The sequence below is a fragment of the Gavialis gangeticus genome, unplaced genomic scaffold (genome assembly GCF_001723915.1).
Source record: "Gavialis gangeticus isolate Ggan-Ray unplaced genomic scaffold, GavGan_comp1, whole genome shotgun sequence".
In the NCBI taxonomy this organism is placed as follows: domain Eukaryota; kingdom Metazoa; phylum Chordata; order Crocodylia; family Gavialidae; genus Gavialis; species Gavialis gangeticus.
This window is the reverse complement of record NW_017729031.1, coordinates 94,973,839-94,989,156: the sequence shown is the minus strand read 5'-3', so window position 1 is coordinate 94,989,156 and position 15,318 is coordinate 94,973,839. Positions and strand designations below refer to the sequence as shown.

General features: G+C 42.1%; 1 protein-coding gene and 1 long non-coding RNA gene across 3 annotated transcripts in view; one reads left to right on the top strand and one right to left on the bottom strand.

The window, feature by feature from the left end:
• SPAG16 (sperm associated antigen 16) overlaps positions 1 to 15,318 on the top strand; it is a 1,224,108-nt gene that overhangs the window by 538,911 nt on the left and 669,879 nt on the right. The window lies entirely within an intron of this gene.
• The window catches only part of LOC109301977, a 124,967-nt gene continuing 124,168 nt past the window's right edge, over positions 14,520 to 15,318 (bottom strand). Inside the window, exon 3 of the long non-coding RNA XR_002098677.1 lies at positions 14,520 to 14,761. This is a non-coding gene — a long non-coding RNA (uncharacterized LOC109301977). The remainder of the gene's footprint in view (positions 14,762 to 15,318) is intronic.

The window sequence follows — 15,318 nt, the reverse complement described above, 5'->3', positions numbered from 1 at the left end:
CAGATAAATGGGTGAGCACCAGACGAGCCACTGGAACAGTGGCTCCCACACAAGTGAAGTGCAGTGGCTGGAGCTTCCCCCACCTTCCCCTGCCCCATGCCTGCTCCACCCCGGCTGGGCAGTGTTTGCCCCAGCCCCTCTCCTCCCTCACAGTGGGGGCCTTGATCTGCCCCTCCCATGCCCCTTCCCTTCCCCCTCCCCTTCCACCTTAGCAGACTTACCAGATGCATGCAACTCTTCAAACTGCCAGGCTGGTATCAGAAATCAGATTGGTATCAGTTGATATACCTCCTTAAAAATCAGCTATTGGTATCAGCCCCAAAAATCTGTATCGGTGTACCCCTAGTAAAAAGAATAAAGAGATCATTCAAACCATGCAAATAACTGATTTTTAATGTTGTTTCTCTTATTCCAAAAGACCTAAAAAAGGTTTGTGTCAAACCAAATATTTCATTTCCAAGACGTAAAAAAATATATATAATATATATATAAATTTGCAGCAAATTTCAAAACATCATTTTAAATAATAATGTTAAATTTTCATTTAAAAAATGTTGAAAAAATATTTTTACCTGTTCAGAATTGTTTGGGTTTGTTTATGTTTTTTTAGGCAAGAAAATTTTGTCCAAAAAAAATCCCCCAGTTCAAGTATCCCAGTCCAACCCTTTTAAGTGATGTTACTATGCAACTTTTGAAGCTTTCTTCCATTGTGTGTAAGAATTAACAGGATGAATGAAGAAGCATTCCAGGCTTGAGTTTTCAAAAGTAATGATCACCTACAGCTTTTCACTAACTTTACTGGAGTTGTGGGTGCTCAAGCCCTTTTCTTCCTGAGCTCCTGTAGGCTGTCCGCCTCAATCAATGAGCTTAATATCAGTTGAGAGGAAAATCTTAGTAGTGATCTGAAGGCATGGGGTTGGACACTTGGAAAAGTAGTATGATTAGGAACAGCCAGCTGAGATGCATGCAGAGCAAGAAGTGTTTAACTCTATGGGAATCTTTGAAAACTTCATTGCCATAAGAGATAAAAGAAAAGCAGTGGAGGGGTTATGGATTTTTAACAACTTGGACTGAAATGAAGAGTCAAGTTCGGGGCAAAAAAGGATAAAAAGTGGCTTCTTGAACACTAAGAGAAACCTGTGAAAAGACTCTTTTCAAGTTGGAAATGAATACAAAGGCAGTACTATGTTTGGCATGCTTGTTACAGTAGCACCTTGCTGGTCCTCCCACTTATCATTATCACACAGAAAAAATGGTTTTCTCTTCCATATGCTCAACAAAGATTTAACAGCAATACTGAGGTATTGTATTTCATTTGACTTCATTGCCTTACTCCATATACTTAATTTCACTTACTTCAGAATGACAAAATACCAGAAATGTGATAAAAAACAAATTATAGTGCTGAAAATAAATGACCAGAGTGAGTTAGATCCATGTGACTGCTCCATGTGATCTAGTTGTTTTGTGCCTTGCCTAGTTTAAAGAAGCCAGTGAAGTTGATTTTATGGCTGTGTTGTGTCATAGAAACAAAGCAAAGAATCTGAGATGCATCAACATATCAAGGAATCTGGTCCAATACGTTTTGTGATGCTTTAACCTTGCTTTTTAAATTGTACATTTGATCATTCATTCAAAAATCTCAATTATTCTCTCACTCAAATTAGTGAAAAGCAGCAAGTTCTGACGTATGGCTAAATGATTTGAACCAGGCTACTGACAACAGGTTGCCAGACTAATTATGCTAATGTGAATCCAAAGTAACTTCACTAGTGCCAGAGTGGATGCTACATGGATCTGAAATCAGAATCTCTCTCTAGACCTCTGAGATCAGACTATCTAGACATAGAGAGGAAAACATTACAAGGAACTTCCTCTGTATTGCACTTCATGAATACAGGCTGCCATCAGGGTCATTGATGCTGAGCTACTGAGCCATACAAGTGACTAGGATGGAGCTAGTCTTTCTAATGAAGGCATAAAACAGTGGAGGGGAAAGGCCATAAGAGCAGAGCTGGGTGCAGAGGGGAACACATGCTTTACAAGTTTAAAGAGAAGAGAGCATTGGCCACTGAGTGCATCCCATCAATTGTAACACTGTTATTGCATGTTACTTAACTACTTACAGGGAAAAAATATACTTGATTAAAGAGTGAAGGCTATTACTGTTGGATCCCTTAGGCCCTTAGGCTGATACTTTGAATTCTATAGTTAGGCTCATGAGTATTCTTCCCTTTTCAGTCTCTTTCCAGTCTCTGCCTCTCCAGTAACTCCACTTACCTGCTTTGCCTTCACATCGTCTACTCTATCAGGTAGTCAGAGTCTTCCTCCACTTTTCTGTAATCTTCTCCTCTACTCCATTTTAGTTCCTATTCCAGAAGGATAGAAAACGCTTCCCTAAACATTAGTGAAGAGTTGCAGATAGAAGGATATAGACTTTCTACAAGGGTTTGCTCCTGAAAGTGGGATATTATGACTAGGGCTAGATGGAAAAAGATTTTCTATCTTGTGAAAATTTTCAAGATTTCGTATTTCCTGATTGGTTTGAGAGCTTTTAGGGGAGAGTGGGGGCAGAAAAAGAGTCAGAGGCCTTCCCCAGAATATCAAATAGCTTTGTAATTAGGATCATCAACTGAAAGGTAGAGATCAAGATTCAAGTCCCTAAAGACCTGAATCTGATTTACATTGGATGAAAAGTTTCCCCTTTGCCAAATGGGCAACATCTGATTTTAAAACCTGTTTCATTAGGAAATACCTAACGCATTAATCCTGACCCAGTTCTTACTTATTCGAGACATAGACCCTTCCTTTGCCTTGCTGTATCGCACCCCGCTAACTCCCCAGATCTCTGGAAATGGGATGCTGGCTACTTCAGGACTTGCCAGGGACTTAATTGTTAAGAGTATTCTAAATTGCTGATGTAAGTTTAAATGAATGTACTATGAAATGTTCATCTTATCATTTAGTCATGAGAAAACAAACTAATCCAATACACAGCTCGATGTCCTAAAGTATCTCGGGTATAAAATTATGTCAAATGAAATCACTGTGAGGTTCATGAATTCAACTGCAAATCAGTCACAAATCAGTTTATCTATAAAAAGTGTCTTAAAAAGTCAGGAGTATTTTTGAGCAAGCTCTGGGCAACCGTACCCACTGAAAAGTAATATATAATAAGCACATATCTAATCAGATCAATATTGTATGTAATCAAAGCTGTATTTTAATTGAGTACCTTCAGTACCTTAAATGATTTAGATTTTTTTCTGTAGCCCTACCAGCTGAATTCTAACCCGACACACAGTACATATCATACTGTTCTCCTTTTCCAAATATCCATTATTGTGTATGTGTAATCACTTTTTCTACATGCCATAGATAATTATGTATCTGATTTTAAAAATGAATGTTCAGTGCTTGGGGTACTGGGACAAGGTGTGGGGGCAACCCTGGGATACTATTTAGAAGCTTGCTTGGGACATACTAAGTTTGTGTATCAGCTGATATGCAAGCTTTTAGGACATTAGTTTCTCACTTTATTCAAAAGACAATGACAAGAACAGTGCCACTCAGCAAGCTGGGAGAGTAGCAGGTTTTATCTTTCAATATTATTATGAATCTTTTCCCATTGATAAGCAGAATATACATTTTTCATTGAAACACCCCCCCCAACAGTTACTACCTGTATTGTTTTCTTTTTCAGTCTTGACTAATTTGAAAATATTTTGTCTCTTCTTTCTAAGCTGTGTTTATCTTTTTATTTTGTAAGACTTTCTACAAGGTTGGAGAATTTATGCTAAAAAGTTTATGCAAGGGCTGTACTGCATAATAATGGGCCAGATTCTGATAACTCATGCTGAATAGGGGTTGTCGCAGGACACTCCCATGCCCTGCTCCTAGCGAGCTATGAACTTAAGGGGAGAGGTGTGTCGCAGGGCACTGAAGTGCCCTGCTCCTATAAAGAGTTACAGGTGCTGGTTGCTGGGCCAACCGCAGTTCGGTCAGCTGACCGGAAGGGGGCAGGGCCTGGCCTATACAAACAAGCCAGGCTGAGGCCAAGCAGGCAGTTCCCCACTAACATCCAAAGGAAAAGCAGCTCTGCTGGAATATGCAGCCTAGAGAAGCTTGATGGTCTGATCAGCTTCGGCTTGAGGACTGGGAGGAGAAAGCCCTGGTAGGGATTTGAGTGATGTTTAGCCAGAGGGCTAGAGTTTGCATTTTAGCCAGGAGGCTTAATTCTGAGTTGTAGCCAATTGGCTTATGTTATTGCTTTTGGTTGTTACACCGGAGGACTGGGTGAGGCTATTAGGGGTTGGAGGAGGCCTCATAGGGGCTCGACAGTGGTGTGGGGACCCCGGTGCCAGAGAGGGTACTGCATCTAGGGGTGCACTGACCCCAGTCCTGAGAGGGGGCACAGTGCATTGGGGCCAGGTAAGGTCGAGGCTGCCTGAGCCCCACAGGAGGCTCAGACCCGAGGAGAGGATTAAGGGGGCCAGGCACAGCTACGGCCACCTGAGCCCAAGCGTGGAGAGAGGCCCCAGGGAGGGCGCACGGCCACGAGAGGGCCCCAGGGAGGGTGCACGGCCGCGAGAGGGCCCCAGGGAGGGCGCACAGCCACAAGAGGGCCCCGGGGAGGGTGCACGGCCACAAGAGGGCCCCAGGGAGGGCGCAGGGAGTGCGGAGTAAGGCCCCAGTGCGGGCGATTAAGACAAGCCCAAAAGGCGTCCACAAGGGCACGGGCGATAGTAAGGCAAGCAAGGGGGCGCCGTGAGGGTGCAGCAACGGATTTTGACAAGACAACGTCTGGTACATCTGAGAGGCTTGGGGCGTGGTATCGGGGTGGTAGGAGCGACGCGTAGCCCCTAAGGCTTTAGTGCACGGAGTCATCTGAGGTGGGACACAGACTTGAATACATCAGGGGGACTGTGTCCAAGGGGGTGAGAAGGCAGCCTTCCATAACACTGATAACATCAAAGACGTGGCGGGCGAGAACGAGGGTGCATGGACACCAACTTGGCATGGTAGGGGGTGCTAGGAGAGATCACAGCCGCTCCTTAGACACTGCCCCGTGACAGGGCTGTTGATTTAAAGAATAGAAAAGTAGGGCAGGACCTCAGGAAAACATTTAGTTCAACCCTGTGCTCCCTATCCACACATTCCCATACAAGTATGTGTCTGATGTCTTCCTAAAATTACAGAAATAACCTTGTCAGTGAACTAACTACAAAGCACATGACCAATAAGACCGAGAACTCTCTAACGTGCCACCAGTAACACAGGGAGACAAGAGCACAGTTACTGTCCCACCACTGCAAAGGTTGTTAAAATACACTCGAATGATCCAAAGCAGTGAACTATGCCCTGCCCCCCCCACCGCCCTACAGAGGAAGTTAACCCCCCATCCCTCCAGTCCATGCCAGTCTGACGTCTGACTATGGGTTAAAATATCTTCCTGTCCCAAAATGTGGTGATCGGTCTGATCCTGAGCAGAGGGGCAAGATCCCCTAACCAAAAGATTATGGATCTTAGTTCTGTCAGCAGACCGCAGTCAAAAACCCCAGCCTTGGCTGCTGTCATCACCCAGCGCTTCTCTGGAAGGCAAGCACTCCCCTGACACCTATAGCAACAGAAAGGAAAAATGTTCCTTTCCAACTCCAGGTGGCAACTACTATAGTCCCAAAGCATGGGAGAAACCCAGTGCTCTCCATTCTGCTCTGCAACCTGGGGATAGCAAAGAAAACCAAAATTCACAGCCCGCTAACTGGACAGCCAGAATGCATGTTTTTATCATCTTATTCTCTCCATAAACTTATGCCAGCCCCTTTAATTTTTTTTTGCAACTAAGGCAGATGTGGAGCTCTGCTTCATTCTTCTGCTGCTGAACATTGTCTTCTCTAATATGTACCTTCTCTGGGCTGCAGAACTCTACTTGTGATTTCTCAGCAGTCCATATTATGGGGATTCCTAGGTTTCCAACTCATTTACTGCATGCCCCAGGCATGGCTAGTCCTAGATCATCCCTGGCCAATGCTTATCCAACCTCTTTTTGAAAACTCCAGTGATGGATTCCACAACTTTTCTAGTCCTTCTGTTTCTTTCCTGCCAGAACTTTCCTGCTATCCAAGCTAAACCTTTGCTACAATATCAAGCCATTGCTGTGCATCCATCTCTGCAGTCATGGAAAAAATGTGTTCTCCCTCTTATTTATGGCCACCCTTCAGATAGCTGAAGACTGTTATCACCCCTTCAACACTTTTCCAATACTGAATATACCTATTTCTTTCATTCTCTCACCCGCATATGGACCCTCTCTATTTTTTCTACATCCTTTTTAAAATGTGGAACCTAAAACTTCACAGTACTCAAAATGAGACCTAACAAACTTTAATAAAGGCACTGTCACATCCCATGTCTTGCATCTAATACTCCTATTGGTGCAGCTCAAAACTGTATTAGCTTTTTTTTGCAGCTGGATCACACCACAGGATTATATTGAGTGTGTGTTCCACCGAGGCTACAAGATCCTTCACTGTAGTACTGCCATACATCCTGTTGTCACCTATTTTGTATTTGTGTTTTTGATTATTCTTCCCAAGGTATAGCGCCTTGTATTTGTCAGTATTGAACTTCATCCTATTGACCCCAAGTTTCCCAATCTATCAAAATCCTTCTGAATTGTGTTCCTATCCTCTAGCATGTCTGCAACCCTTCCCAGGTTTTGTTGTCTGCAAATTTTTTTAGGAATCACTCTATTCTAAAACTTTAAGCATTTTGAACAGCACCTGTCCCACCACAGACCCCTGTCAGACTCCACTCAAAACCTCCTGCAATTCTAGCATGGATCCATTTATAATTACCCTTTGTTTGTGGCTATTGAGCCAGTTGTAGTACTTTTTGTGTAGCCCACATTTTGGCAATTTGCTTATGACAAGGCCATACAGGAATTTGTCAAAAGCCTTACTGAAAGCCAGTTATGCTATATCCACTTATCCACTGCATTACCTTCATCCACTCATACAGCTAGGTTGTTGAAGAAGATCAAATTTATTTGTCATGATTTACAGGCTCAGCGGTGTTACGCTTGTGAGCACCACAACTGAAAGAGACATGGGGCTTGTGATAGACCACAGAATGAACATGAGCCACCAATGAGATGCCATAGCTGGCAGAGCAAATAAAACACTGGCATGCATCTACCAATGCATCTCAAGCAAAACTAAGGATGTCATCCTCCCACTTTACTCAGTCTTGTGAGACTGCAGCTGGAGTACTGCATCCAGTTCTGGGCGCTGCACTTCAGGGAGGATGTGAAGAAGCTTGAGAGAGTCCAAAGGAGGGTCACACACAAGATTAGAGATCTGGAGAGCAAGTCATACAAGGAGAGGCTGACAGACATGGGACTGTTTAGCCTGGAGAAAAGAAGACTTCAAGGGAACTTGGTGGCAGCCTGTAAGGGGCATACATCATGGCCCGGGGCACCTGTTCACCAAGGCATCCCAGGAGAAGACAAGAAACAACAGACACAAATTGCTTGAAAATCGCTTCAGATTGGACATAAGGAGAAATTTCTGCACAATTGCACTGCTTAGGGTCTGGAACAGATTTCCCCCAGAGGTAGTCAATCACCTACTCTGGAGATCTTTAAAAAAAAAACCTTGACACACACCTTGCTAGGGTCATCTGACCACAGCAATCTTTCCTGCCCAAATGCATGGGGGCTGGACCCGATGATATCATGAGGTCCCTTCCAGCCCCTAACGTCTATGAATCTATGACTTTTTCATGACAAATCCATGCTGGCTGTTGGTAATTAGCATTTCCTCCTTCAGATATTTGCCAAATGGCTTTCCTTATGTTCCAATAACTTCCTGGTTATTGAGGTTAAGCATACCAGTCAGTAATTCCCCAGGTCCTCCTTTTTTGCCTTTTTTAAAGAGGGGCACTACATTGGCCCATTTCTAGTCCTCTGGTGCCTTGCCTATCTTCCACAACTTGGTAAATATTATTGCCAAGGGCTCCAAGATCCCCTCTGTCAGTTGTTTCTTTACCCCAGGATGTGTTTTATCAGGTCCTCCTGACTTGAATTCATTCAAATGGATCAAAAGCTCTCTGACTGTTTCTTTCATGATCTCAACCCTCAGCTTGTCATCTTCCTTATCTAAATAATCGTTATTAGCTGTCTGGTTGCAGGTACATGCCGAGTAAGGTGTTGCTTAATTTAGAAGTAGCATAGTCTGGCCTGATGCAATTAAAAGTTTTTGAATAAGATTTCTACAAAAGGCATTCAAGTGAATGTGTTGAACTGTAACACTAGGGCTTTTATATTTGCAATGCTGTATTCCTTTTTTAAGGTTCATTAGAATTAATAACCATAGTACATCTTATTTAAACAATGAGAAAAGGAATTGACTACAGAAAGGGAAACACAACTGTACATGGAACAAAGAATCTGCATCTCTTGGACCCCTGGCAGATGTACAAGTAAAGGTGCCATGGGATCTAATATGCCATCCCCACAATCACATTTTCTGCCATGCCATATGTGTATGATAGGAGGCATGATTGTGGGAGAAAATATCAGATCCCATCATGCCTTGTTGGCAGTGAAGGAGGTGCCTGGGATCATGAGTAGCAAGCAAGTTGCAGGATTCTATGACTGAGGGCCCTCTCAGCTGATGGGTCTCTCAGCCATAAGGGTGCAACATGCACTGCCATGGTTGGGAGCCCCATCAGCTGACAGCTCTTAACCTTGGGGACACATGTTCAGTCAATGGTGTGATAGGAACCAGAAACAAAGTTATTATATAATTTTGTGTAATAACTTTGTGGCTTATTCCTTGTGTTATCACACCATTAATTGCATTAATGTGTGGCCAGGTGACATCCTAAAATGTGATTAACCAATTAATCATGTTTAAAGTGTAACATGTGCCAGAGACCTTGGAGATTATTTATTTTTGGGACAATATGCACAGTGAGTTCAGTATTAAGGAAGGAAGGATGGTTTTGTGGTCAGAATGTGGGAACATGATTACAGTGCATGCAGACAGAAGTTTCAAACACAGGACAGGCAATTAAGAGAGACAGGTTCCTGGCTGGTATAAATTGACACAGCTGCCTGATATTAGTAGCATTACGCTTATACCACGCGCTCTAATGGTATAACTCTAGTTCTATAGCAACTTGAAGAGCTGACCACAGAATGAACATGATCCACCAGCAGTAGTTCATACGGAATCTATTAGGCAGTAGTACTGTCAAACTTGAACTTGTACTTTTCATGGTGATGACTGTCTGAGCATTTAGCTTCCTACCCTTCCCCTTCTTTGGCTTTTTAATCCAGACTCAAACCCCATGCACTCCATGGACATTGTACCAAATTCTCTATCAGTGTAAATGATAAAGCTCCATTAATTTCACTGGACTTTAACTTTTTTACACTAAAAAGGAACTTGGTCACTTGGTCTTATGTCTTAAGGATCACTCTTTCTCTCTCATTTCTTTTGTCTGACCAACACAGTATTTCCTTAACTGTGGATACTACCATGTAATCCATCTAATTTTCTTTAAGACCTCCAACCTATTAATTTTCTTCACTTTGTGTAGGCCTTAGACCCTTCTTCCTCTTTTTATACTCTTAGGACCATTGATACTATAGTTAATGGCATCAACTCCAATTTCTTTACTGATGCTTCTCTCCCATTATGCCATCAATCTTAAGTAAACATCAGCCAGATGCCACATCCTAGTCATATACTTCCCAAGCTCTTGTTCTAGCACTATTGAATATCTCCACAGAAAATGAATAATATTTCAAACAAAAGAAAAAGCCACAATTTCCTTCACTGCTAATTTAGCCTTTCTCCCTGCACTATTGCCCTCTTTCTTGCAAATTGGCTTTATTTATCCTTGATTAAGTCTCATACTTGTAAGTTCTACAGCCAATCTTCCAAACTCAGTTCCATTCTTAAATCCTTTGCCCATTGATTAGGACCTCACTGACTTCTTCAGGGAGATGTTCTGCTGTCCTTTCCAAACTTCTTCTCCTTTTCCTTTGCAATTGCTCTCCTACTCTGCATCTCCATCCTCTCCACCTGTCCCTTTATCTCTGTCGCTTCCTGGCTGTTAACCAGTGGGGACTGCCCTTAGTTCCCATTCTCATAACTCCATCTTTTCTGCTCTTTTGGTTTCTTCCACTTGGAGTACATTTTAATTAACCAAATCTGAAAAACATCCTGACTGTTAAGTCTCCTCTGTCTCTGCATGAACTTTCTAATTTCCCTTCATCTCTAAACTCATTAAATTTGCAAATGAACTTCCTTATGATTTAAATTTAAAGCTATTGCTTTGATTTCCTCTCCTCTAATTCAATCCCAGGTGCATTTTACTTTGTTTTCTCTCCTCTTCTAACTACTTTAACTGCTCAGATAATCTCCAGTGGCCTTTCCTTGGTCAAAGGAGAGGACCTTGACTCCATGATCATTCTCCCAGATCTCTCTCCTCTTCACAATACCACTCTCTCCTCTCTCATGTCTTTTTATTCTTGGTATTTGTAATACTGTCCTTGTAGGCTTCTATTGCCACCTTTCCAGCCACTCTTTCATTTAATCAATTAATTTAAACATTTTCTCTTCTTCCCTTCTCTTACACTCTGTAAAATTGTCTGAGTTATCCTTTGCCCTGTCTTCCCTCTTTAAAACTTTTTTTCACTGGGGCTGTAAGCAGAAATCTCAGTCCAGGCAGGACCAAATAGGAACATCACAGGCCTTTACACACATAGCCCTTCCAAGAACATGTTGCTTCTCAGTTGGCCAGAGAGCACCAACCTGACTGGCTTGCCCTGGGATGATTGTTAATTAACCTGAATAAGCTGTGATTTATTTATAGGCACAAAACGGACAGGGAGTGTTAGCACATATATTCTTGCATATTTCACAGGTACATAAAGTGTGACAATGGATTAATATATCTGTAGGCCTCATCTGGACTACTCTGTCCAGTTTTGGGCCCCACACTTCAAGAAGGATTTGGACAGTTTGGATAGAGTCCAGTGCAGAGCTACTGGATCTTGGGAAGAAAGACTTATGAGAAAAGGGTGACAAGACTAGAGTTATTTAGTCTGGAGAAGAGAAGACTGAGCAGGGAGGGAGTTATTAATAGTATTCAAATATCTAAAGGGCAATTACAAAGAGAATGGGGATAGGGGTTTTTTTCTGTGGCCATAGGGGACAGAACTAAGAACAATGGCCTCAAGTGGTAGTGGAGAAAATTTAGGTTGGAGATTAGGAAGAATCTTCTGACTATGAGGATGGTCAAGCACTGGAACAGGATACCTAAAGAAATTGTGGAATCTCCATCCTTGGTAGTTTTCAAGGGCAAGGTGACAGTCACTTGGCTGGGATGGTTTAGTCAGGGAGGATCCTGAATTGAACAGGGGGATGGAGTGGATGACTTTGTGACATCCCTTCCAGTCCTACTTTCCTACGATCTCAGGACAAAATAATTTCTCTCAAGAGAAATGCTACATCTGTAGACACCCTGGGAGATTGTCCCTTTTCATAGTTATTCAGATGTTACATGTAAACTGGTGATTTGCAAATCTCTCCCTCAACTTCTAACCTGTTTAACTATGTCATAGTTTCATAGTTTCATAGTTGGTAGGGTCGGAAGGGACCTGAGCAGATCATCAAGTCCGACCCCCTGCCATGGACAGGAAAGAGTACTGGAGTCAAACGACCCCGGCAGGTTCATCCAGCCTCATTTTAAAGACCCCCAGGGTAGGAGCCAGCACCACTTCTCTTGGAAGTTGGTTCCAGATCCTAGCTGCCCTGAGAGTGAAGGAACACCTCCCGATATCTAGCCTAAATCTACCCTCTGCCAGTTTGTGACCGTTATTTTTTGTCACTCCTGGTAGTGCTCGGGGGAACAGGGACTCCCCCAGTGCCTGCTGGTCCCCCTTGACTAGTTTGTAAACGGCCACTAGATCCCCCCTCAGCCTTCTCTTGTGGAGTCTTGAATAGGTTCAGGTCCCTTAACCTGTCCTCGTAAGGCCTGCCCTGCTGCCCCCTGATCATGTGAGTGGCCCTCCTCTGGCACCCTCCATATTGTCCATATCCCTCCTGAAGTGCAGTGCCCAGAACTGGATGCAGCTATACATTTCAACCTGTCACTTCAGCATTCCTGTCTTGATGGCTTGTTGTTAACAATTAAAAAGAGCTCCTTATCTGCCCCCTTTATTCTCTTTCCACTTCCCACATTCTTTGTGTCTGCTGAAAGCATCCTCATCTCCTGCAGTCATTATACGTTCATGCTTTCTAAAAGTTTGAAACAATGAATCTCATCTCCTCTGTCTTTTTGACATCAGTACCATCCTTCCTATAATGTAGACTTGTGACTCTGGTGACAAGTAATCTTTGTGGTCTTTGTCACCTTTGCTTTCCTCTCCATTTGTTATCTTTGTTTTTCTCTCCATTTAGACTGACACCAACAGCATTTTCTTCTATGACATCTCTAAAATCCATCCTTTTTCTCTTTGTCTATTGTCAAAAGAGTAGCCCAGTCCTTTCAGAATTTATGTTCTTGATTATTTTAATCCAATTTTCCAAATGTTCCCATCCTCCCATTACTCTCTTTATTGGAGGTCGTCCTAAACACTGGTTGCATCTATATGTGCAGTTAATGTGCAGCAATAAACTCTGGTGCATATCGTATCAGTTTATTGCTCCTGGGCAGTGTGTTTACTTGTGGATTTGGGACTGCAGCGTGCTGAGACAGGTTGGAGCAGCCCTGGCTGGCAGGGGTCCAGGAGGTCAGCCTGCCAAGCCAGGGTTGCTCAGACCCAGCTCAATACGCTGGCAGGCAGTCCCTGCACTGAAGCACCATCATGTCCCAGTCAGTGCTGTCAGTATCTCCATGTGTGTTGTGCTGGAATAAAAAACTCCAGTCAGGATAGTGTTTGTATTTACAAATACTAACCTGTGGCTGAATTAATTAGTTTATTCCATCCTAATACCACTGCACATGCAGACACTGAGATGTTTACTGTGGAGATTATTAGACAACTCCACTGTAATCATCTCACGTAGATTCACCCATTGTGGCCAAGAACATCATTAATTTGCTTCATATTATCTTCTTTTTTGAATCCATTTGTTTGTTTCCTACCTGCATCAATACATGGTGGGATATTCCAAGAATGCTTTTCTCTTGCAAAGCTGCCTAGTCAGTTGTTATGTAGATTTATGACTCAATTTCCTCATATATTCTATCCAAATGTATTCCTGATTTTCTTATTCTGTGCCTTTCTCCATGTTTCCCTGATACTCTTCATCAATGTGTGCCAATCACTCTTCCTCCCTTCATTTTCATTTCTTAAATCCCCCCACTTCCATGAGGCTTGTTTGCATTTCCTTCCATAAATAGCTCTTGCTTTATTACGTCTGTTGTTTGCTTGTGCTGTCACTGGGCCAAGAGCTTAGTTTTTACTTGCTGTTTATCACGTGTCCTGAAACTCGGAATACCATTAATCTTCATCATCATTGCCTTCATCAGTATCATTCCAAGGACACAAACGTTCCTGGGTTTTAGGCATAGTTTAAGGATGCAAAAACTTGAATTAAACTCTAAAATATTAAACCATGCTTATAGCTGGGATCTGTAGAAAAGACAAATACCACTTCAGCTAAAGATGCCATTTCTTTATAAAGGAAGTAAAGCTTCTAAGATTGCAAGATAAGAGAGAGATATTAAACATCATAAGAACACACTGTTCTGAAAAGGGATATACGTCCACTTATTAAGGGGTTATGATAAAAGATTTTTGGTTCATTTCTAAATCTTAATGAGTAAACAGCTATCTTCAATGAGGAGTTCATGTTTAAAATCCTAACATTATATTCCTTGGAGATTATTCATGGCATGGAAATCATAATTCTTTTTTTTGTGTATAGAAACCATGATAATGCATATGTAGAAGATGTAAGTTACTTTCAGGGTATCAGACCAGAATGGCAGAACCATCCTTCACTATAACAATCATTCCCTCTAATTTCGAAAGCAGCAGCAATCAGTTAGCTATTTTTTTCCTTGCTTCATTATATGCCATGTGGCTTCTTAATATTTCTTTTAAATTACAAGACCATATTAAGGAAATTAATTTGGATCATTGTGAATTCCTCCTGTCAGACAGAATCTGCATATCAGGGTAAATGATCTCAGTCCTTTTGTAACAATGAACTTGTGCTCAAGATTCACGATTTTTGTTTAATTATTTTTGTAATTCACTGACTGTGAGATGTGTACTTGATGTATTACAATAGACCTTTTAGGGTTTTCTAGCAAGACATTTAATTCAGATGATGCATCTTATACTTGTAAGTAGAAAGAGTTCAGATTTTGGCAAAGCATTACATTACAATTACATTTAAAAGACAAAGCAGTTTTGAATCACAGTGCAGAAGCTGAGAGTCATTTTTCACAGAACAAGTAAGTATATTTGCACTAAGACTTAGGCCTTATTTTAAATCAGTAGGGAAGAAGCTCAAAATATGATCATAGTGTTGATATGGATGTTTCTATACCTGGGTTTCCTCGCGTATCCCAAGAAATTAGAAATATTTTTCTTTGATCAGTGTTCTTGGCTCCAGGGCTCTGATCTGGTTTTGTTTTATTTAATGCTTCCTCCTTCTATGCTGGGAGGTCCAGTTCTTCTTCCCATCATTTCAGTCTGCCCTGGTGATGTCAAAAGGCTGATACATCTGATCTGTGAAATAAACATGGAAAAAATGAGTTTCCTGCTTGGTGCTGAACTAGTGGGAATACCCTTTCCTTTCAGATCATGGTACAGAGGTGTCTTGAGAAAAGAAGGGAACATACTGGTGTGCAACCAGGATTGCTACAGAGATTAATACCTCAAGGCCAGTCACCTAACCACAGGACTTCCAGCTTATACAACTTCTTTGTACTGCCAGAGTAGCATAAAAATAATTAGTATGGCTCAGGATCTAGCCTGATTAATATTAGCTTAGGACATTGTTTCCCAAACTTGATCCCCGGGGCACACTTGTTTCTGGACTAAAATTGGCAGCACACTTGACTCTTACACCCAAAAAGGTGTGTGTGTGCATGCGTGCGTGTGTGTGTGTGTGTGTGTGTGCGCGTGTGTTAGGGCTGTGTGAAACTTCAGGTGGTGACTTGATTCAGAGGAGATTCATCTCAATTCGGTGACCAAATCTCCAAATCTAAATTGAATCAGGGGACCAATAAGAAGGTCCAAATTGATTCAAAGCTCTCTGAATCTTCGGAAAAGATTCAAAGAGC